Below are 24,974 nucleotides of genomic sequence, written 5' to 3' on the forward strand. Positions count from 1 at the left end.
AAGTACACAATCAGTATGACTGCATGACCTGGATGGACACTGGCACTGATAAATCACTTCAATTCACTATGTCCTTTTAATTTGCTAAATCAGGAAAGAAGTAATTAAATGCCCAACTATTTTAGAAAATTTTAACCAATTCTTTGGCTTATGGTGAAATTATGCAAAATTCACTTCACTCTGTTCTCTGAAATGTATTTTCCCCACATTCTTTCATAAAATCGTTAAAAGTTAAAGTTTTGATCTTTTGTTAATTACTTCAAGTATTCCAATATAGTATATGGCTTGATTTAACCAAGCATAAAATTTTTGTTTATAGCCCTATGATATTATACATATTCTCAAAATACTATGAATCATAGTGCAATGGACATCCTAGTATATACATCTGCTGCACAGGGAGTCAGGGGTTTCCTGGCCTATTTTGCTATATGAATTGAAATGAAATGTATGAAATGAAATTATTCAGTAAGACTAAGTAGATTTTAAATTTTGATGGGTAAAAATGTCTTCCAAAATTTCCTCTACCTAAATATGGCCAAAAATATGAAAATGCTCACTTCCTTCCTACCAAACAAATAATACTAAAGGCAGTCAGTCTGCAACATTCTAGTGATTGGAAAAATGGTCCCCTAATTTATTTTTCTCTGATAACCAATAATATTTAAGTTTATTTCATATATGAATTAATATTCATGTATTGTATTTTTTCAAACTTTTTCCCTCTGTGACAGAAGTTTTAATTAAATGTTTTTAATGAAAAATCCTTCAATAGTGTATTATGTATATCAAAGTTCAGTTATAAACATTACAAAATTTTTCTTTAAGATAGCTTTGTAATTTTAACTGTTTTTATAAACACTTATACTTTTATACTTAATGTTCACAAATTTCATGTTTGGGTGTTAGGATTTCGTGCCTCTGCTTAATGGTCTTTGCTTTATGTGATGGTACACGTACTTACTCTGCTCATTGCATCATGTAGTTAAGTTGTTTTTCATGTGCATTCGGATGGTATGTATATCACACACTACTCTCCATACATGTGCAAGTTATTTTGTACTCATTGTCATAATCATCTTTTAATGTATTCATCTAATTCCTCACCAATGATACACTTTTTTAATTATGAAGATCTTATAGTATTGGAAAGATAAACATGTTTGTCTTTGTTCTTACTTGCAATTTTCTTAAGTATTCATACACATTTTTTACCTAGTAATCTTGTGGCCAATATGTCCGGTTTCAAAAATTCTACTAGCAATGAATTTAAGGAATAGATTAACTTGCAAAAATGAATTTCTAGATGTTTTTATTTCTCAAATATTCCGTTGTGTTTTTCAACAAAACATTTTTTTTTCATGGAAAATTTCAATGATCTTGTTGAGACTACTTCCAGGTATTTTATAATTCTTTTGTGAAACCAATTTTGGAGGAATCACTTGTGGATTTTTGGTAGACTGAATGCTATTTTTTAAGATTCACCTTGCCAGCCTGAGTTCAGTGGCATGAGCCAAAGGTGAGCACTGCGAAACCCACCCAGCCGTGCAGCCTTGGCATCTCATTTGGGACCTGCTAGGGCCCTGACAGCATTCCCAATCAGCTATGGACCTTTGGATAGGGCTCTCGGGACCTGGTTGAGGCCTGCCCATTGACCCCAAGTGGCCAGGGAATCACCTTAGTTCAGTGGTATGAGCTGTAGAAGTGCACAGTGAACCCCATCTAGCCCTACAACGTCAACACCTCGCTTGGAACCTGACAAGGCCCTGCCCACCAACCCCAAATAGGTGAAGAACTTTGGCATACCATGTAGCATGAGCTAAAGGCTTGGATAGTCTATTCCATCCAGCTTTTCATCTTTGTTACACCACTCAGAACCTGTTAGAGTTTCACCCAGCAACCTTAAGCAATGAGGAAGCTTCACAGTACCCAGTTGGGTGTGTCGAAGGCTGGATGAGCATACACCACATTTGAGAAGCCTTTGAGTGCTACTAGGGACGTGGTAAGGCCGTACTAATGACCTCCACTCAACTGGGGAAACTCCTTGCAGTACAGACTGATATTCTCAACCCAGGAAGCAACTGAGACCTTGCATACAGCTTCTTCAGGGGAATACAGGAAAATGACAAGACAAAAGAGCAAAATGCAATCTCAAATTTCCAGCCTATCCCAAACAAGCCTATGAGACACGGACAAAGAAGAACATGTAAGCCATTCACCTGAAATTCCTGAGATGATAACAGCTGAAATAAAGAAACAGCACCATGAAGCTGTAAAGGAACTCATCTCATAAATAATTTCCAGGTAAAAGAAGAAGATAATACATTAAAAGATAAAGATCATACAGTAAAAGATAAAGATAATAAAGAAGATAAATACAGTAAAAGAAATGCTAAACACATCTAATAAAGACATAGTTAAAAATCTGAGAAGCACTGCAGAAAATGGAAATCTTGAAGAAAACAATATAAGAAAGAAACAGCCTGCATGAAACAGATTCAAAGAGATACCTAAGAAATCAAAAATTCAATCAAAAGCTGGCAAAGCCATCTTAATGAAAGTAAAGACAGACTTTCAGACCTCAAAGACAAGACTGCAGCTAGTTAAACAAGAGAAAGAAGATACTTTAAAAGTAACAAGGAATTAGGAAATAGCAATGCAAAACTTGCAAAATGATGTGAAGACAAACAACATAAGATGATATGTATGAATGAAAAAGAAGGTGACAACACAAATGATATCGAAGGGCTATTTACAGAAGCAATAGCAGAAAATTCCCCAAACATGGGAATGGAAACTGACACAGAAATAAGTGAAGCATGTAGAACTCTAATCAGCCATAACCTAAATAATTCTATACCCAGACATTCCAGACATTCAACATAAGAACAGAATATTAAAAACTGTTAGAATGAATAGAGAGATCACCTATAAAGGAAAGCTTATCAGAATCACAGCAGATTTCTCAACACAAACAATGAAGTGAAGAACAGCATGGAGTGAATTTTTTTTAAAATCCTAAAGGATAACAACTTTCAACCCAAATTAATGTACCCTGAAATACTGTCCTTCAAAATTGATGGAGAAATAAGATACTTTCATGGCAAAAAAAAGAGCTGAAGATCTTCATGACTACCAAACCAACTTTGCAAAGAATATTATAAGATATTCTAGATAGACATAAGAATAACTATGACTTCAAGAACACCAACAGAAAAAAATCACCTTACTAGGCAAACAACTAAACAGAAGGTAAAAGTAAAGAACCAACAGCAGAAAAATAACATGACAAAAATAACAATTAATGTAAAAGGACTCAATTCACCAACTGAAGGGGACAGACTGGTACAATGGATCAAGATGCAACATCCTAAATATGCTGTGTACAAGAAACCCATCTAACTCAAAAGGAAATTCATACACTGAAACTCAAGAAAAGAAAACAATACTTTATGCAACAGAAACCCAAAAAACCAGGGGTAGCTATTCTGTTTGCAGATTATGTGAACTTCAAACTAAGAATGATCAAAAGAAAGAAAGAAGGTCACTACATAGTAGTGAGGGGAAAACTTCAAGAAAACAAGAGAGAGAATGAGCAAATCAAAGAGCTGGTTGAAAGAATAAATAAAATTGATTAGCCATTAGCCAATCTTAGTTTCAAAAAGAAAAGAAAAACCCAAATTCAAGCAATAAGGAATAAAAGGGAGAAACATTTACAGAATAGAAAAGATAATATCTATTTCAAAAGCCTTTACTCACATAGGTTTGATAAATGAACAGATTCCTAGAAACACATGAATTACCAAAGCTGAATCAAGAAGATGTAAAATGCTTAATAATCTAATTTCAGTGAATTAAATTGAAGATGTAATTAAAACCTTACCAACAAAGAAAAGCCTAGGTCACTGCTGAATTCTACAAGAAATTCAAGGAAAATTTAGTGCCAACACTCCTCAAAATCTTCAAAATGTTAAAAAGAAAGCAATTTTCCCTAACTCATTCCTGGAAGGAACTATTACCCTAATACCAAAACCAGAGAAAAGACTCAACCAAAAAAGAGAACTACAGCCCAGTATCACTAAGGAACATAGATGCAAAAATCCTCAATAAAACACTGAAAAATAGAGTGCGGCAAGTCATCAATAAGATTATACACCATGACCAGGTGGGATTCATCCCAGGAATGCAGAGATGGTTCAAAATAGGCAAATCAATAAGCATATCAACAGAACCAAAGATAAGAATCCCATGATCATTTCAATAAATTCAGAAAAAGCTTTTGATAAAGTCCAATAATCATTCATGATAAGAACCCTATAGAAAATTGGATTAGATGATATCTACATCAATCTGATAAAAGCCATCTATTACAAACCAATAGCCAGCATCACATTAAATCATCCAAAACTGAAAGCTTTCATTCTAAAATCAGAAATAAGACAAGGCTGTCAACTATCACTGCTCCTATTCAATGTATTGTTGGAAATGTTAGCTGGAGCAGTTAGACAAGAGAGATAAATAAAAGGAAAAAGGATAAGAAAGGAAAAAGTTAAATTACCATTATTTGCAGATGAAATGATACTCTACATAGAAGACCCCCAAAACTCCATTGAAAGACTTCTAGATGTAACAAATTCAGTAATGCAGCTGGATACAAAATCAGTATTCAAAAATTAATAGCATTCCTCTACACAAAAAACAGACTCACTTCCAGAGATATAAGAGAAGCCACAGCCTTCATAATAGGATCTAAAGAAATCAAATACTTAGTAGTCAATCTAATAAAGTAAAATATCTATTCAGTGAAAATTACAGTACTCTGAAAAAGAAATCAAAGAGGATCTCAGAAAATGGAAAGCTATTCCTTGTTCACGGATAGGAAAAAAACAAACATTGTGCAAATGGTCATTGCTCCCAAATTGTTATACAGATTTAATGCAGTTCCAATCAAAATACCATTAGCATGCCTCACAGATCTACAGAAATGATTCCTAAAATTCATCTGGAACCAGAAGAAACCTAGAATACAAAGGCAATTCTGGGCAACAAAGGCAAATGAGGAGGCATCACAATCCCTGACTTGAAATTATGCTACCAAGATATTGTGATAAAATCAGCAAGGTACTGAAATAAAGAAGACCCGCAGATCAATGGGTTAGATTAGAAGATACAACCACAACTACAAACACATTCAGCCACCTTATCTTTGATAAAGGTGCCAAACACATTCATTGGAAGAAATACAAACTTTTTAATAATTGATGCTGGAATAATTGGCTTTCCATATGCTGAAAACTAAAACTAGACCCACGCCTATTACCACGCACTAAGTTAAAGTCAAAATGGATCAAAGATCTAAATTATAAAACTGAAACAGTAAATCTGGTGCAAGACAAAGTAGGTAGAAACCTTGAAGACACAGGAGTAGGCAGAGAATTCATGAACAGAAATCAAACTGCTTGAGAAATACTTCCCAGAATCAATAACTAGGACCTCATATTATTAAAAAAAATTTAAATGTCAAAATAAATCTCCAACTGAGTGAAAAGAAAACCCATTATTTGGGAAAAAAATCTTAGTTAACTGTCCCTCCGACAAAGGATTTCTATCTGGAATATGTGAAAAATTAAAAAAAAATCAGGCCTCCAAAATTCAAAGACTCCATCCAAAGATGGGCATCTGAGATGAATAAATCTTGGAAACAACGCAAATGCCCATCAACTGAGGAATGGATAGCAAAAGATGTGGTATTTTTATATAATAGAATACTACTCAGCTACAAAGAAGGACCACATCCAGGCTTTTATAGGTAAACACATGTGATGAGACCATGCTCATAAGTGAAATAAATCAAAGTCATGTATGTAAATACTATACTGTCTTCCTAGTATAAGTAACTGAAAGGATAAATAAGGTACAAAATCTTCAGTATGTATTGTGAAAATGTAAGAAACTACTCAAAGGGGAGAAAATAACTCAAGTTTAAGAAAAAAAAGATAGGAAATGAAAAAGACACAAATTTGTATATGTGCACTTAAGAAAGCTCAGATGATTGTGCTACTAATACTATTAATTCTTACAGCAAAACAGTTAATATTGAAAAGATTAGATCAATTTTGTATGTTTATATCTGGTAATCTGAGTAACTCTTTGAAGATAACTGAGTAAAATAACAACCTTAGCTATGTTCCTACCACATTGTTTTGAAAGCCTATATTGTTATTGTTTTGGGTTCTTTGTTATTGTTGTTCATTTATCTCCTCTGTTTCTTGTTTTTCTCATAAGTTGTTTTGTTTGTTTTTACCTCTAATACAGAAAGGATAGATGTACATGTATATGCTTACACATGCCTAGATCTTCTCCTAAAGAGTTTACAAGAATTAATTTTATTGCTTGTGATGGTATGAACAACTACTTTGAATAAAATGAGACATAATGGTAGCCATTATTTCTGATTCCTATCATCTTTTTTTCCTATCATCTTGTTGTGAAGTCTAGTAATGTTTCTATTCTTCACTTTGATTGTTTTTAGTCTGTTTTGTATTATTTAATTTCAATATGTTGAAGGTTTGGACAGCCATTATGTAGAGAACAAGAGACATTATGGTAGCCAATGTTGATTTTCCTATTGTCTGGTTTTGAAGGCCTGTAACGCTTTCACTCTTTTGTTTTGAATGGTTTCATACTATTTTTGTCTTGTTTAAATTCATCATGTGTGAAGATATGGACAACTATTTCAAAGGAAACAAGAGGCATTATGTAACAACTGTTGATTTCTTATTGTCTTGTTTTGAAATTCTGTGTTGATTATATTTTTTCTGATCTACTTTGTCCTGTTCTGTTCTGTTTTGTTTTATTCTCTTTAAAAAAATCATCTTTCTATCTTACTGATTGTATTCTAATAGTACTTCTGAACATAGGGTTGGGAATTCTACATTTGTATTTGCTTTTAAAAGTCATCTTCATTAAGTTTTAAATCATAAAATATACTTTGAACTTGAGACTAATAGTCCCTTGAATAAGAGTTTTAAGACTCTAATCCCATCCTGAAAAGCAAGGGTTTCAGTGAAATTCTTGCTTTGTTGGACACTAGAAGAGAAATTCGGTGAAAAGCAAGTTTTGCTTGAGAGGAGGCATAAAAAAAAAAAGAAAGGAGAGATGTGACATACAAGTGAGAAATGAAATTCAATAAATGATTTCTGATCCATGGAAAATGAACTTAAAGCCCATCCATAGGGCTCTGCTGACGAGGAGATGTGCACTCTGCAGAAGCTTCCTGCTAGTGAGGGAGAGACAGCTAATTCGCAGACAGCATTGCTCTTTGACTGTGCAAATCATACCATGTGCAATTAATTATACTTTGAATTCTATACATATTTATGTTTGTTCTTTGCTCACTTTACTGGGGTAGTCTATTAGATAGGGACTTTAGAACCATGGTAACTAGTCATGCTCATATTTAAAGGGAATATGATTAATCTCATTTGCAAGGGCTCAGATTGGCAATTTACGTTGAGCTTAGAATGTCTGCTTCTGCTCTAAATTTTCTAAGGTTTTCAATAAACTAGGAGCAGCTATTATGTGTAACTTAAAAAGCCTTCGCCATTTCTGAAGAACATTTTTATATCTTTATTAATATTATAAATTATATTACTGTATTTCTTAAAATATCCTAAGATTAACATAGTGAGATCACTTTTAATAAACTGTTTTTTAATAAATTGAATTTTTCTCTTCTTTAATACTTCCACTGTTTTTAGTTAATTCTCTACCATAGATTTTATGTTATATTAGTATAGTTTGTAGTATTGTAAGTTATTTTTTTATTTTGAAATATTTTTACTAATGTTGTGAGCTGAGCTATGTAACTTTGCGTATTTTTATGCATACTTTACTGTGTTGAATGATACAAATGATCTAGGAGTTTGGGCCCGTGCTGATTTCACAGAATTTTTCCATACAATGGACTTGGTTTGGTGATTCTGAAAAGTGTAACAGAGAATTGAATTTTTACATTTTCTAGCTTTTGAACTATGTGGATTGGTGAAGAATAAAATAGAGGAACACAGAAATGTTGAGATCTTTGTGTCATAAGGCAGGAGTGTCTTAGAATTACCAGAATTACACCTTTCTGAATCTTTTCTTCTGAACATAGCAGGTTCCTCTCCTGTAGCTGATAATAATTTTCCTCTCCTGTAAGAATGATGTTGTTAGTGTCTTGTCAGAGGAGTTTACCTTTCGAGAGGAATTAATTTTCTTTATGTTCCTTTGCCATCACTTTTCATTATCTCCAGGCATATAATTAGAATCCAGCTTGTGAAGGAGACCAATTACTTAGTTAAATATGTAGCAAAAAGGTTCACATGACAAGGGATATCAAGGTTTTGCTCAGTGTTTGGGGAAGTCAGGAGAATACAGGTAGAATTAGAACGAGACAATTTTATCATGTATGGGAAAGATAACTGTAAACTGGATTTAAATTACTAACACTAATGCACTTAAAGGAACTTTGGAAACTTTGGATTAATTTGTGACGCTATTATAGAGAATAACCAGTTTAACATGGTGGTAAAGGGATATGCATTCAAGAGAAATCAGTCTTTAGTGTACACTAACTGCATGTTAGCAAGAGAAAATTCAATCATCCTGTTTGTCACCTTCACAATAGAATTCAGTAATAACTTTAGTAGTCACCATTTTGTATACATGGTTTTGCCCAAATGTAGGCTAATGCCAGTGTTTAGATCAGGTTAAATTTGACTAGGTAAGTTGTGATGTCTATTAGGTTAGATGTACTAAATGAAGTTTACTTTCTAATACTTTCAATTTATGATGGGATATCAGTTCAGTCCATCATAAATTCCACAGTATTTGTATTTCTTTCAACTAGCTAGTGAAAGCTAGACACAAACTTTCTTTTATAAGGGTATCTTAGACATATTGGTGCTTGGTGTAATTGACACCATCTTGTGCCCTGTATTTGATTTAGAAGACTGAAAAATTACTCAGGGTATAAGTCCCGGGAGAAAAAGCAGAGTGAGCTGCACCCACAAGAAAAAAAAAATTACCTGCTCAACAAAGAAGCAGGATATAGGTGTCAACCAAAATTAATGTAAGATTGTAGCTAAACGGTTTCCAACAGAATGTCTTGCTTTGTGGTTTTCTTCTTTAAAAGCTCTGTAACCCTCTAGTTGGAGGCCACCCAATCTGACTCTGAAACAGAGGTCTTTGTAAGTGGTCTCTGAGCTCAGCTAATAAAATCCCAAAATTTGTCAATTTGGCTGCTTGGATTCCTATATTGATTGCAAACCCACTTCAAGATACTTTTCTCATCACAGGTGCAAAATAACCAATACCTGCCACTAAAAATGAAAGGTTTTCTTTGGTTCATGTTTCAGTCCAAAGTAGGCTTGGTCCAAGGCAGGATAGCATAGTATAGAGTCACGGAGAAGGAATAGGAGTTCACCTCATGGCAGGCAGGAAGCAGAGACACCATGAAGCGTGGAGCAGAAAGGGAGACATGACTTGGATCACACCAACACCTATTCCGCTCAGGTCCCACCTCCTAACAGCATGCCAGCCATAATGCTCCTATAACCCAAGCACCTTCTGAGCATCCTACCTACGATTGAATGAGGTGTTATGGGGACACTTACATATAAAAGGTAACATAGAATGATCTGTCAATTCTTCATCGGTATGTTAGAAAGCATATGTTGAATTTGTGTATGGGTGTGTGTGCACAACTCACTTCCTTCCTTCCTAATTACATCTTCTACGTATGACCAAAGCCTTCATGTCAAGTTCTCCAAAGTGACTGCATTTAAAAGTAAATTGAAATTGATTCTCTAATTTACAGTTGATGAAGATTGATTCAGAATGGATTCTAAATCAAAGACACTAAGGTAGATAAAATTAAATAGCAATTTGATGGGAAGCTAAATCAAGGCACCAAAACAAAACCATACCTTTTTGTCCACTTTCCAGAGACAGAGACTTAAGAGTTAGGAACAGAGCCCTTTTGAGGAAGGACATACACTGGTTTCACATCTGGCTGCTGACGATCTCCCTCTAGATTTCTATAGAGAAATCTGGATTTATCAGCGTACCTCCTAACTGAAGAAAAGAAAGTTAACAATCATTTAATGACATTGCTTCTGAACAAACTCTAACTCACTAGAAACCATATTATTATTAGCACATGGAGGGAAGACCTATGGAGCAGCACTGGGCAAGTGACAATTAGATATGCATGGAATTTAAAATTTTCTAGTAGACACATTCAAGTATAAAATAAAAAATCAGGTAAATTGATTTCTACATCCTAGGAACACATGGAAAACTTTATTCTGAAAATCATAGCACTAGTACTATTTTTGATTTTAGAGCAATTACATGTTCTCAACTTGAATCTGAGAAAAAGCTTATTGAGCAAAGATGACACCTGACAATGGGATATAAGGTAACTGCCTAATCTCACATATTTATCAAGAACTGGGTTTTATTTACCAATCTCCTCACAAACCTAGCATTGCTAGTCCAACAGAAGGGAATATTGTAGATGTAGTGCTGAACTCAGGAAATCCTGAACTCAAGTAAATTTCATGAATAGAAAGATGGCAATCCCAAAATGTCTTGTTGAATTGTTCTCTCTTCTCTTTTTTGGGAGGGAGTCTTATTATTAACTGACTAATGAGAAAAAAACGCTGAATTTGATTTGCACAACCTTAGAATCCTAGTTTACATGGCAGTCAAAAATGTTTTAAAAAATCCTTTTGATAGACTTTAGGACAAAGAATCTGTTATCAATCACAACCTAGATCAAGCATGATGTGAAGTAATGGCATATATTAATTCACATCGCATTTATTAGAATACAAAACCTATTTATTTGGAAAATAAATTAAAAAGAGAAGTTTTGATAATACTTATGCAAGCAATCCTCATGGGATAAAACCAGAAAATTTATCCTCCATGAGTAGATGGGAGTGTTTTAGATTATCAAATTTATATCTGATTAGGGAACTTTATACCACAGTAAAGAGGATCATGAACTGATAAGACTGTTTATAAAATATTTCTAATTCCCCAGAAAAAATGGACCTTACAGAACAAGATCTCTCTCAAAAGACACAGTTACAGTGGCAGACTGGTGGGAATCCCTTATAGAATGGCATGCAAATCCTGTCTGCAAAAAATAGTACTTTACCTAAGCTCCCCCCAGTACACAGTGCTATTTCTTACAAAGCTAAAACCACTCAGGACTGAGAGGTGAACAGCTAAAATTGAGTGTCATCTTCTCACTATTATTTCTGAATTATTTCTGCTTTCTGTTCCACACTGTTCAGCATTGCTGGTTAAAATTACATGAATCTGGAATGGATCCTTTTATGTGATGATTCAACATTTATTTCTCCCCTCAAGATTGAAAGCTGTAACTGTTTCTCAAATAATTTAAGCTCCATAGGAAATAGACAAAGGAAAGGCTCAGAATTTCTGTTGGGTTATTGATTCTGACTATCGCAGAGAAAATTAAAGAGCCCCCGGAGAGGGAGGGGCATAAATGGAGCACAGGGGAGCCAATGTGTCTGGAGGTAATGTATAGGACAATTACAACTCTGTATATAGGTACAACCCAATACAATCTCAGATTTGTCCGAAATAAATGTTGCTACCACTCCATCCAGAAATGAACTCCTAGTTTTTGTGATGCTAACTTAAAGCATACTGAAAAGTGAATGAAAAAAAAAATATGCATTGCAAAGATCTGCCTTGCCACCAGTGACTAAACAAAGTCATATATTAGCTCTTAGTATTTTCTTCCTTGCTGTGTTTTATACTTTTATTTTGAAACTAATTTTCCTTTTCTTTCTTTTCTTTTTACTATGTTACTACATACAGGGTCTTTTTATGTTTGTTAATTATGCATTTTGGTCTATAGATAACCGATTATCAAAAGACAGTTGTAAAAGAAGCAGAAGGAAGAGACAGAATCCAGATATTTCTAATTGGAGCCAATACTTCACTGATAAGAATTTGAATGAGTACATGGAGTGTGTTTTAGACTATGTAATACAAAATCCTGTAAAGTTAATAGGAAGCTTTAAACTTTTATTACTAAATAAATGTTTTTGTGCATATTAGAACAGCACTTAGAGTACAGAAAGTATTGAGAAAATATTTGTTGAATGAATAAGAAAACCCTGAGCAGTCAATGAGATGGATAGAGGTAATTTGAATTTTAAAAAGTTACTGACCTATTAGTATCTGAATCTACTTGGCTTTTGAAAGAAATTACCCATAGTGTGTGAGGTTGTGCATGAATCTGTATTTCCATTTCTCTCTTGGAATTCACCCTCTTGTCATTAAAGTTTGCTCACTTGAAGTGATTAATCAAAATGATATCTCTCTGGCAAGATTAATCAATGTACTTCATTTCACAAAATATGAACATTAAGAATGATAAAGTGGATATCGTGATAAAGTGGACTTGGCCATCTGGCTTGAAGGGATATATAAGGAAAACACCTTTCTGGTTAGTGGCCACTTCAAATGGGAAACAAAAATCCTTAAATGCATATCAAACCAACACTGGCATAAGAATATATGAAAACTGTAACAAGGAAATTGAATTAAACATGTAACAGTTTTTTTGTGAAGATAGTTCATGTCTGCAAGGGTACAGGCACAAATTCTTTACCTCCTCTTTCATCTCCTCTTCTCCAGTCTTCTTTCCTTTAGGATAATTCCCACCATAATTCATTCACTGTCATGACTTCAGTTTGATCTTTCCCAAACATTAATAATGTCTAAATTTTTTAGCACACTTCAAGCTTATATTCTCAATTACTTTCCAGATACATCTCTAAATGTACATTTTAAAGCTTCAATCTGAAACTGGAATTTATTTGTTCATTCAAAAGACTTTGTACTCTTTGAGGTTTACTGCAGAGATGAGAAACTAAAGTCTGTAACTGAAAGACACGTATAATAAAACAATAATTGCATTAAAGGATATAATACTTCAATTTGTAACTATGATGGTATTCTCCAAAATGAATTTCTTATCTCCTTTTCCTAGATTTTTAGCATTACTGACATCACCTTTGGAAGCGATGATAATCCTAGATTTATATATGTCTCTTCTTACTTTCATTGTACTTTATATTTGATTGTTACTCAATCTTTTTCCATTTTCCTTCTAATAGTTTAAATCTCTGCTTTACAATAACTTCTTAAACTGTAAGGTGAAAATGTTTTATTAATTTTTTTTATTTGAAACATGGTGATACAAAATTTTTCTGCAGCTAGGGAAGTACAAAATGTGATTTATCTCACTACTCTCTATGTGTAGTGTTAATTATTGAATTTTACTTTCTCATGATTTTAATGTTTAACTAAAAAGCTATATATGTGTAGGAGTAAATCTGCTGCAGTAATGAATTTACTCTGCTGTATCATCAATTTTTATATAGTAGAAATTTGAACACATATTTATCACATCTTCTTTAGAAGCTTTAGTCACATTTCAAGTGTCTACTATATTTAAATAAAATTTAGCCCAATGATAGTTGAGAGATGTTGATATATTCAATTTTTCAAAGTAACAAGTATTAAACATCTTGTATGTTCCTTCTTTTGTATTTGAATTTGGTTTTTCATAATAGTTTTCTAGAATTGTAACAGCAGGTCTGAGGGAATGCATACTGTGAATGTTTTGATGTATGCCACCCACTGAAGTTTAAGCTTCCTGCCACGACACATAAAATCCACTTTGTCTACTGCCGTTACATCACTGCAGTATAGCCTTTAAATTGTTTCAATTTCATTGGGATAAAAAGATGAATTATTATGTTTTAATTTGTACTAAGATCATTTTCTTACTACAAGTTGTCAGTGCCCAAATAGAAGTACTCGGTGTTGCCAAACATGTAATGCTCATCTAGAAACCAAGTACTGTTACACATTCAAGACCAGGAAACATAAAGTTCAGAATCTACACTAATTCTGAGGCAGTGATTCTCTGGAGGAATTACAGTGACTACATATTAGAATTGCCCAGAGTTCTTTCCAGACTATTTATTCTATACCAAATTCTCCAACTGCTGTAGTTTGAGCATCCCCCAGGGTCCATGGGCCTAGAGGAGTGGCCCCAGTTGACAGTTCTGGGGCGCTGTAGAAGTTATAGAGAAGTGCCCTAAAGGAAGGTCTTTTGATCACTCGGGTTCCTGTACTGGAATGAGATTCAAATATTTCTCATGGGACTTCAGTTTTCCCATGAGGGTTTCTAGGAAGGGAACAAGCTAGACCTTCCATTTCTCAGCTGCTCCACAGTTGTAAAGTCCCTGCCACCACGAGGACTTTACCAGAATCTTGTTATGGTGTTTGGACCTACAGCCTCAAAACCATGAGCCTAATCTCCATTTTCTTTATGTGTACCATGCTCAGGTATTGTTGTTCTTATGCAAAGCTGACCAGTCCACCGCATCCTAACATTTTCTCCAACCCAAGATACCCAACATCTGAACCATCAACTGAGTTTTAAGAACACTGTTGCATCCACATAGGGACATTTGTCATTTGCATTGGTTTTTATGTGTCCTAAATTCAGTAATAACTTTGGGTCATCTCTGGCAAAATGCATCTCAAATTCTTTGATTCTCTATCTCTATGTTGTCCCTCTTCTTTCTCTTCTCCTAAGCTTCATCTGCTTTTCAAATTCTTTTATTTGATCCACTCCATAGGAATTTATCACTCTATAGTGTTCAAATATTTATGTTCATAAGCTTCTTTGAACTTGTGTTTCATACTGATACAGTGAATTGTTATTTTTCCTGTGTTCATATAGATTTTAAATTGTGTTTCACTCCAGTATTTTATAAGTCCTTTCAAAAACAGATTGTCAATGGTTCATTATTTTCTGTCCCATCCATACCAAATATAATAGAGCCCACAACAGAGATTAGGAGGATAAAAGTTCTCAAACTCCCTGTTTGGAATCTATCCCTGTCTGCTTGCTGTTTTAGGAAACAGCTGGCTGTGCCATCCACTTCTTACCTCTCTTAGTTACTTTTTCCTCATCACTGAGACAAAATACCTGATGCCCAAAGTTGGGAAAGGAAAAGTTTGTTTCTTACAGTTTTTGGATGTTTCAGTCCATACTCAGTTGGCTCCAAGTCAGGGTGGCATGGTGGGGCCGCAGTTCATTGAGGCTTCAAACAGCAAGGCAGACGAGAAATCAGCAAGAGAGAGAGACACACCTTCTTCTTGCCATTACATTGTATGCTGGCTCCACCCCTAGGTGGGTGTAGCACTGACACCATCAATCCAAATGCTAGACAATGAACAAATCACAAATGCACAATACAAAGCAATGAGGCCTGGGGGCCACTGACATAAACCATGATACCACCCAAATAAAAATTATTCATATTTTTTGCAAGGAAAGCACAATTTCCCAATTTTTATTGGTTTTCAATGAGGTTTTCATGTGACAGAGACATGTATATAACCTAAATAGGAAAAATTAATATGTTTAAATTCCTTAGATAGGAAAAATGGCTTTGGATGTTGCACATTGCCTACTTCTGGCCTGATGCTTTTGTCTTCTACAGGGAGCTTTGAATACAGGTACAGACAAAGGCTTCTCTAGGACCTAAATATATCAGGATAATAGGATGTGTGTCCCCGTGGGTCTCCTTTCCACAGCTTCACTGCAAGGTAGATGGGTGAGACTGATATGTGAGCTCTAGGTTTAATATTTACATGACACAATGGCATTTCTTCATTGCTAAAGTCAGGTAAGTGGGTTGCATGTACTTTAACCAGATTCCACCAATGCATCTCTCTTTCATGTGTTTTAAGCCACACGTTCTCCGTGTGGTTCACTTCTGAATCATCTATTTATTCTTGAGCACCTCTCAGTATAACGTAAGCTATCACAGTTACTCTGGGTTCCTTGGTCACCTTTTTCCTTCCCACTTTATTGTGCTTCTTAAAATCATATTTAAAGCTCACTCTGCATTCTCTGCTCCCCATTCTCAAAGTGATTTGACCGCCGTTCCCCTGATGTTTTGACAGTGATTTTGCTAAGATCATTAATGTTTTAATGTTGTACAGATCCTTTAGTTATTTTTCTGGTTTTACAGTAGGTACTGTTTTTTGTACATTTGACATTTTGTGTTCTTTTACATACCCAATCCTCCTACTTCTTTTTACTTCTTCTTTTTACTTTGTTTCTTAAATATCTTTTTGAGGCAGTAGCGCACTATGCAGTTCAGGCTGATGTTAAACTCATGGAAGTTCTCCTGCCTCAGTCTCCCAGTGCTGGGATTATAGGCATGTGCTACCATTCCCAATCCCTTTCTACTTCTGGCACTGCCCTTTCTTCTAATTTTTTAAACTGTTTTCCTTTCCTTTATTTTCTAGTTCTCTTCCCTTTCCTTTTCCTTTCTTCCTTCTTTCTTCCTCTTTTCCCTCCTTCCTTCCTTTATTTCTTCCTGTGCTGAGCTACATCCCCAGCTCTTATTCTTTGTCATTTTCAGACATTATCTTGCTAAGTTGTACACTTTTATTACCCTCCTGCTTCTGATTCCTATGTAACTGGATCTTCTGGTTTCAATTCCTTTTTTTGTCTTTTTTCCTATTTTCATGGAGCTCTGGGCCCACTGTTTTGACATTTTCAAAACATTTTCCTAAAACATTTAAGTTTTTCCTTCTATTTAAAAGTTTGCCTCAAAGTTACAACTGTAATACTTACCTATTTACTAAGTATTTGAAAATTAAGGATTCTAATTTCTGGTACTAGTAGACTAGATAATTCAGGTCAACCATTACTTTTAAAAAACATTAAAAATGCCAAATAAAAATACAAACTATTTTCCTAAAATCATAAAGATCCTGATGATATTATTTAAGTCCAGATCAAATTTTAGCAAAACCAAAGCAGGAATTCATAGCGGTAAACATCATATTGTAGGAAGCTTAACTGGTTTGAGAACTAAACTTGTATACAGCAACTGTGACCAAAACAGATGTGTAAAGCAGGGTGAGTGCTCCCAGAAAGGTGGATGTCTGGGAGGATGTTCCCTGCTGTACTCAGGAAACACATAGGCTGAACATTCTGTGCATGGGAAGCTGCAATTTGAATTTTCTGGGTAGTGGATGATGAATTTGCAAGCTGTAATTTGAGATCCTAATACCTTGTAGCCATGTGCTTCACTGGTACCTTCTCTAGAAGATTTTCCATTTAGCATGGGGTTAGGCATATCTACAGTCTTCCAGGACTCTGAGCTGCACAGTGCCAAGGACCAGCAAGTATATAGTCATGTCTGGCTTTCTGAGTAAGAACCCACAGATTCCACAAAAGGAGCAACCCACTCAGCTTTCAAATGTCACAACTGTCTGGGGTAGAATATAAAACAATTTTTCTATGTGTGCTTAAAGAAACAAAAAAATTAAGACATCTGCGGGCAACTGAAAATGAAAAAATGACAAGTCATATTTTGAAACAAAAAGGTACAAGACTTCTATGAATTAAAAAGGAGAGAGAGCAGGGAAAGGTGATACAAAAGGAATTAAGAGATGTCATTTACATGTACTAATGTTCCACAAAGAACATAATCATTAAACACTATACACATGTGCTGTCTTGGTACCACTGACTGTAATAGGGGCAGAAATTTTATTTTTTCATCTCACACAGCTCCACAACCGTCCTTCACCAGGTACTGTATGATGTAACTCACTGTGAGAGCCTGGGGTCTCACCTGCAGTTTACTCCAAGAATGGCTCCGTAACACTTGGCATTTGCAAACCCAGCACTGCAATGACCTCTTCCATCAGTGGTCTTCAAAAATGCAAGTCTAACCTTTTCCATTCTTTGCTTCAAATCCTGTAGTGGGTGCAGTTTTTTGGATGGAAACAATTTAGGTGGTCTAATTATGCCTATTTCTTTTACTTCGTCCATTGTGTTCCCACATATTTGTGCCTGCTTAAATCATACCGAGTGATTTATATTCCCCAGATTCACCAATTTAAAACTTCTGTATGATATTTGCTCCTTTACCCTGAGATAGCCTTCTTTAGCCATCTTCCGGTTTCCCATTACCACCTTATCACACACTTACACACCTGTGACCATGCTATTGCAGTCCCCTATAGCTACTTATCACACACTGCAGCCATCACTTAATTGTGTCTTCTTCATTAGGCTGTGAGCTTAGTGAACAAAGAAGCACCTCTGGAGTTGTATCACTAGCTCCCAGTTCAGTGCCTGATACAGGATAAGCCCTCAATAAAAGTTGAAGAGTATATATGTAAATTTATTAAAATATGCAAATATATAATTTGTATATTCCTTGTGCATTAGTGTTGTACTTGTAGTTGGCTTACATGAATGTTTTATTCCACATTCTTTGGAGTATACAGATATACAGAAGATTCTTAGTGACAAGAACATGATAATATTATAATATAATTATAATATAATATATTATATTATAATATAATATATATCTTATATAATATCATGAGATAAGACTTATGATAAAAGCAAAATGTAAAGAAGAAACAGTTCAAAAAAGACCCAGCATCAAAATATGAGAATGATTTTTAATGATCTTATCACCTCTCTAATAAGTATTTTAGGCCCAGAAGTGGAAGACGATTTCTAGACTTCCAGAAGAGAATTGGTGCCTAATCAGCTTTTCATGTGTATAGAGTTTGGGTGGTGGCTAAATACTGAAGTATGCACTGAGAGCTTCCTAGCTGATATGGGGTTGAGTTGTGTCTCCCCATGGTGAAGCCCTAACTCCTAGTATATTCAAATCTGGCTACACTTGGAAATAGGTCCTTAGAAGGGTGGTTATGGTTGAATGGGGTCATTAATGTGGGTTCCTATTTCAATATAACTGATATTTTTGTAAGAGGAGATTAAGACATAGATCGATGGACAGACAGACAGATAGACACACACACACACACACACACACACACACACACACACGGAAGATCTAAAGACATGAGGAAAAGACAGTCATCTGTTGTTCCAATAGAGAAGCGTCAGAGAAAACTGACCTCTCTGAAACCTTGATTTTCAACTTCTACCCTCTAGAAAAATGAAGCAATCAATCATAGTTGGCCAATTCACAAAGAATGTGTTACCTTGCTATGGCAAACCAACACGATGGCCTAGGAAGTAACGTGACTATCTCCCTGAGTAAGGTGACAGAAAACTTTTAATTTTAAGAAGCTTATATATATGAATCCAATAATAGCTTTTAATTTCTATTTTTATTCTACATGGAAATAAAGATCTATTTAAGTCTTAACTAATGATATTGGTTTGAAACCTTTTGAGACATTGCTTACTAATATTTCTGTATTTTTAAGTAGAAATTTATTTGAGTTTTTTGATTAAAAAAAAACTAACTTCCTTTTTAAAAGAGAATTATAAGTAACGTTACAAGAACCAGAAACAGAAATCTTTAAATCCTAGTCAAAATATTTGTTTCCCTAACTGCTGCTGCTTTTGCTATACTGGACTTTTCCCTCATAAGTTCAACCCGCACATGATTTTCTGTGGCTACTGGTTTTTGCATTAAATCTTTACTAAGAACATGACCAAATATTTCATTTATTTTTATATAACTCCCACAATTATCAACTTGGCCAGTACTACCTCACATTCCCCTTCTTATTTAATTATATATGTATGTGTATATGTATAAAGTATTTTTCTGAATTCAAGTAACTTATAATGTGTGACTAAGATTATTTTTCTTGAGTTATGTTACTATGAACACTCAACAGTTGAGCGGATCTTTAATATCAACTTATACTTAATTCACATTTAAATGACCAAGATTGTATTGGAGATGTTTTTGAATTTGCTAATAGTTTCCTGAAAGTTGCTTATTCATATTATCTCTTCTCATTGTTCCTATCAATTCACAAAGATATAAGACTGATATTTAAGCAAAAATTCTTTCTCAGTGACCCATTATAATCTTTGATCATTTCTTCTTTAATATGATGACGAATGGCTTTACAGTCCACTTATTATTTTCAAGTGGTTATGTATTATTTTCTAATGATGGCTTTATTTTTTTTCTATTTTTATTGGGAGGAATTCTCTGGAAAGAAAGATTATTGCACCAATATAATCATACTCTGTGCTAGAACAACAAAGTGAGAAAAATCACATGCTTTGAAACAATAGCTGGTTCTCTTTGTTGTTTTTTTTAAGAAAAAAACAAAACAATAAAAGGGTACAAGTAATACAGAATTTCAAAAAAAGTAAGAAATCACTAGTTAATAGATTACATATTGTCATCTTACAAAAATAGTTGATCAAGTTACAAAATTAAGCATACAAAGTGGACATTCAAACAGTGAGACTGCAAACAGTTGTGTTCAATGATCCAACAAAAACTTAGTAATATGGTCATCTATCTTACACACCTAAACACACTTGCAGTTGTGTCCTTTAGAGCACTTTCTTTTCCTCTCTTTTTTACAATAACATTTACACATTTGAGTTTTATTACTCCCACAGTTCTTATTACTTTTTTTTTTTTTGGAAGAGAATAAAACCAAATGTTACAAAACAAAGCAGTCAGTCAAAACAAAGGATGGACATAGTACATGATGTAAAACAGAATTCAACGTAATCAACAATGGTCACCATAGTGCCTCTTGCTACCTTAAAAAGAATTGCATATATCATCAGGTATAACAAAATTGAACAAAACAGTACAGAACCAAACCAATAAAATCTAAACATTGGAGATATTACTGAACTTCAAAAGATGATAATAGTCAAACCAGAATGGTCATCAGAGTGAATCTTATTGCCTTCAAAGTAGTTGCCTATACCCTCAGAACTGATACTATCAAACAGAACAGAATAGAGTAAAATCAGTCAAAACAAGATGGTGAGAGCCATACAGGGCTTCAAATCAAGTTAATAGGAAATTAAAAAAAGTTACTATAATATATCCTGCTAATTTTTAAAAATTTTTCCCTTAATTAAAAAAAACTAATAAATTTTAAAAAGGGGGGAAGATTGAGATAAAAGAGGACATAACAACATAATAATACAGGTCAGAACAGAACAATTTAAGCAACATAGTGTTTCACCACAAGATAACCCAACTTAATAAGAGTTACCATAGTGTCTCTTTCCTTGAAATATTTGAGTATATCTTCGTATACTATAGCATCAAACATATCAAGACAGTGTGAAACCATTCAAGATGACGAAAGTATTATTCTTTAGCTTGAGTGGTATCCAATGATGTCGATTTTAACTATAATTAAGATCTTTAGAACTTTTGAATGTTTATACTTTATCATAATTATTATCACGTATTCACATGCCTAAACTGACCAATTGGAGCTCTGTCAAATTACCTATGTACTTTTATCATAATCTTATTAGACAAATTTTGGTTTTCTTGCTCTGTAACCTACAAAGTGTCCTTTATAACTTCAAGTTCTTCTGCATCAGGTTCTCTGATGTTGACTGTTGGATGTACCTGCTCTGAGAAGGGGACTGCCAATCTTGGAATTTGTCAAACTTGATAATGGTGTGACTCAAATTCATATAATAAATTTCTTTTTCTTGATTCTGTTTCCCTGAGAAACCTTGACTAATCATGTGTGGAACTGAAAAGCTAAAAGGTAAAATAGGAGAAAAGAAAACCTTGTTCCTTTTGCTCCAGATTCCAACTCTTTCCTCTTGAACTTTTTACAAAATTTCTATTAATATAAAAAGCTTCAGATTATAAATTAAAAACAGAAAATGGTATGCATGAATAGTTCCATAAGAATGAATATACTCAGACAAATGATTATGTGAGTTGGAATATATGTTACTTTACTAGTAACCCAAAGGAGAATTAGACAAGATCTTACTTTCTCTTTGTTAGCACTGTTAAGGTGGAACAATATGGTTCTCAAAATTCTGTCAACAATTTTTTATTGGTGTTTGAGTAGTTTTGAAAAATTAAAAAGATATTATTAACTATATTTTTCCTTATTGGCATTTCATTTCTGGAATCAACCATGATGGAAGACTTAAGCTGCACTTTTTTTCTCAAATTTATTAATTAGTAGTTAATTATAGACCATTAATTTTAGACTATGACACTGCCTTCTAAAAGCTAAATGTATTTGCAGTTCAAAAATTATAGATCCTAAGGAAAAAATAAAACAGAAAATCCATGGAAAACATGAAGAATAGGACCACTCCTATTAAGATTCCCAATGTTAAAGCAAATAAATTATCAATAAGAAAAATTAATTGCATATAGCATAATGCATAATTAAGTCCAATATCTTCTGTTTATTTCCCCTAATTAATTTTACCTGTGTATCTTTCTATCCTCTATCCATCTATCTACTGACTGGTTTTTTTGAGACTAGGTCTTGCTATATAGACCAGGCTGGTTTCAAATTCTTGAGTTCAAGTGTTCTTCCTGCCTCTGCTACCAGAGTATCTGAGGTCACCATACTGAGTGTTAGTTTGATTTTATAAATGAACACAACTGATTTATGAAGGCACATTTTTATTCCTGGTTATTCCTACTGAATTTGTAGAAATCTTGGCATTTTATCCATACTTCTCCTTCTTATAGGTTGATCATTCAGGCAGCATAATCTAGCAGTTTGATATGTTCTGTACATTTCAGGTTTGTTTTCTGGATTTCAGGTTTCAAATCTTACTTCCACCAACAATAATTTCTTAGGGAATTTCTTAATCAGCTTTTTCCTATTGGTTGCAGACAACTCTGAGAAGTTGAAAAGCTTTTAGCTTCTCACTTCTTTGTCTCCCTGGGTGCTGAGTGGGTGTGGTATGGTCTTACATGCAGGGTATTTACATGAGGAAGAAATCTGTGCATAATGACAGAACTTGATGCCAGAACAACCCTATTGGTGTGCAGTAGTGAGGTAAGGAGGGCAGGTTCCCATTTGGCTCATTCCAAAAGCAGAGCTTTTCTACTGATCTTTATTTATTTATCAGCCAGAACAGGAAGACAGATAAGGCTGGAGATGGGAAAGGTAAATTTTTCCTTCCTTAAAGACTGATTCAGGATGGATGTTCTACATTGATCGAGTTTTCACTCCAAGCTACTTTGATCTTATTACATTATGTGAAAAACACAGTATCCAAGGAAGTGGACCAAAGGAAAGAGGATTATACAGTGACTTTTGTATGTGTCTACTTAGGATGAGCCACCATCAATTTTTCTTATGATTTCCAGCCAGAAAAACAGATTCAGTCTTGTCCACCACCAAAAAATTCAGTTCTGATTGTGGTACACTGAGCTCCACTAGAGTCAGTGCCAGGGCAAGTGAGAGGCAGACACACACTGGGTGATTCTGTGCCTTTGTGAGGAAAACAAGTAACATGGGCAAAGGAGATGCTAGGAAGCTGAGAGGCAAAATGTCATCATGTGCGTTCTTTTTACAAACTTGCTGAGAGGAACACAAGAAGAAGCACCCGAATACTTCCCTGAACTCCTCAGAGTTTTCTAAGAAGTTTCTTAGAGAGGTGGAAGATCATGGCTGCTAAAGAAAAGGAAAAATTTGAAGATATGACAAAGGTAGACAAGGAAAGAGAGATGAAAATATATACTCCTCTGAAGACAGAAACAAAAACTAAGTTCAAGAATCCCAATGCACCCGAAGGCCAGCTTCGGCCTTCTCCTTTTTCTGGTCTGAGTATCATCTAAAACTGAAAGGAGAATACCCTGGACTCTCCATTAGTGATGGCTCAAAGAAACTGGGAGAAATGCGGAAGGATATTGCAGCAGATGTCAAGCAGCCTTATGGGAAGAAGGCAGGTTATTTATAGAACATCGCTGCTTTCCAAAAAGTGCAAAGAGGACCTTGCTGCTTACCAAGCTAAAGGAAAACCTGGTGCAGCAAAAAAAAAAAAAAAAAAAAAAAAAAAAAAAAAAAAAAAAAAGGAGTTAGTAAGGTAGGAAAAAGCAAGAAAAAGAAGGAAAAGGAGGCAGATGAGGAAGACAAAGATGATGAGCAGGAGGAGGATGAAGATGATGATGGTTAATAAATTGGTTCTAGTGTAGTTTTTTTTTCTTATCTACAAATCATTCAACACATTGTACACAACTCATTGCTTTAGAAGAAAATATTTGAAATGCAAGTTTGTGTAAGACTTGTTTTTAAACTATACAGCATCCTTTTTTTGTGTGTGTAGTTAACACAGTACTGGATATGTCTTTAGATAGCCATGTCTGGTGGTATTTGCAGTAGCCACTAACCTTTCTTGGTGTAGTATGGAGGTTGTAAATTGGCATGGACATTTAAAGCAGGTTCTTGGTACAAAGCACAAATCAGTTATATATGGGGATGGTTGTTTTTCATCTTCAGTTGTCCTTGATGTGGATTATACAAAATAATTGTTGTTCTGTTAACAGAATACCATTCTCTAATTGCAAAAAACAAGTTGTAGCTGTTTTGTTGATATGCTGAATGCTTGTAAGTAAATACTAGTTTTTATTAGAAAGAAAAGAAATTCAGATCTCACTTTAGTTCTAATAGCACAATTGTTCAAATAAAGTTTATAGGAAATCTTCCAGTATTCCATGGGAGACCAAAGAAAAATAAATAAATAGGCAAACAGTGATTTGCTTAAACATCAATTTAGGATGGCTTAGCAATTTCTGTTTTAAAAAAATAATGCCTTAGACAATTAGCTGCTATTCCAGTAACTTTATGAATATAGGACATGATATTTTAAAGTCAATAAATAACTACTATGCTTGAGAAATATGATGTCAAATTATCAAAATTATATAGGGAATATTGGTTAAAAATAAAATCAAGGGTAAAATTTATAGATGTGATTGACTGAGGGATCATCAAACCTTGAGAAAAAGTTTGCTACTGAAATATGAGAATGAGAATTTGACTTATTTTGAGTAGCACAGCATAGAGTAGGGCTG

At 34.3% G+C, this 24,974-nt stretch overlaps 1 pseudogene; it reads left to right on the plus strand.

Moving 5' to 3' along the window:
* Positions 1-23,413: 23,413 nt before the first annotated feature.
* On the plus strand, positions 23,414-24,076 carry LOC134476310 (high mobility group protein B1-like; annotated as a pseudogene).
* Positions 24,077-24,974: the final 898 nt, after the last annotated feature.

Source organism: Cavia porcellus, unplaced genomic scaffold (assembly GCF_034190915.1).
Source record: "Cavia porcellus strain 051 isolate PalLab524CR breed Dunkin Hartley unplaced genomic scaffold, mCavPor4.1 scaffold_6, whole genome shotgun sequence".
Taxonomy (NCBI): domain Eukaryota; kingdom Metazoa; phylum Chordata; class Mammalia; order Rodentia; family Caviidae; genus Cavia; species Cavia porcellus.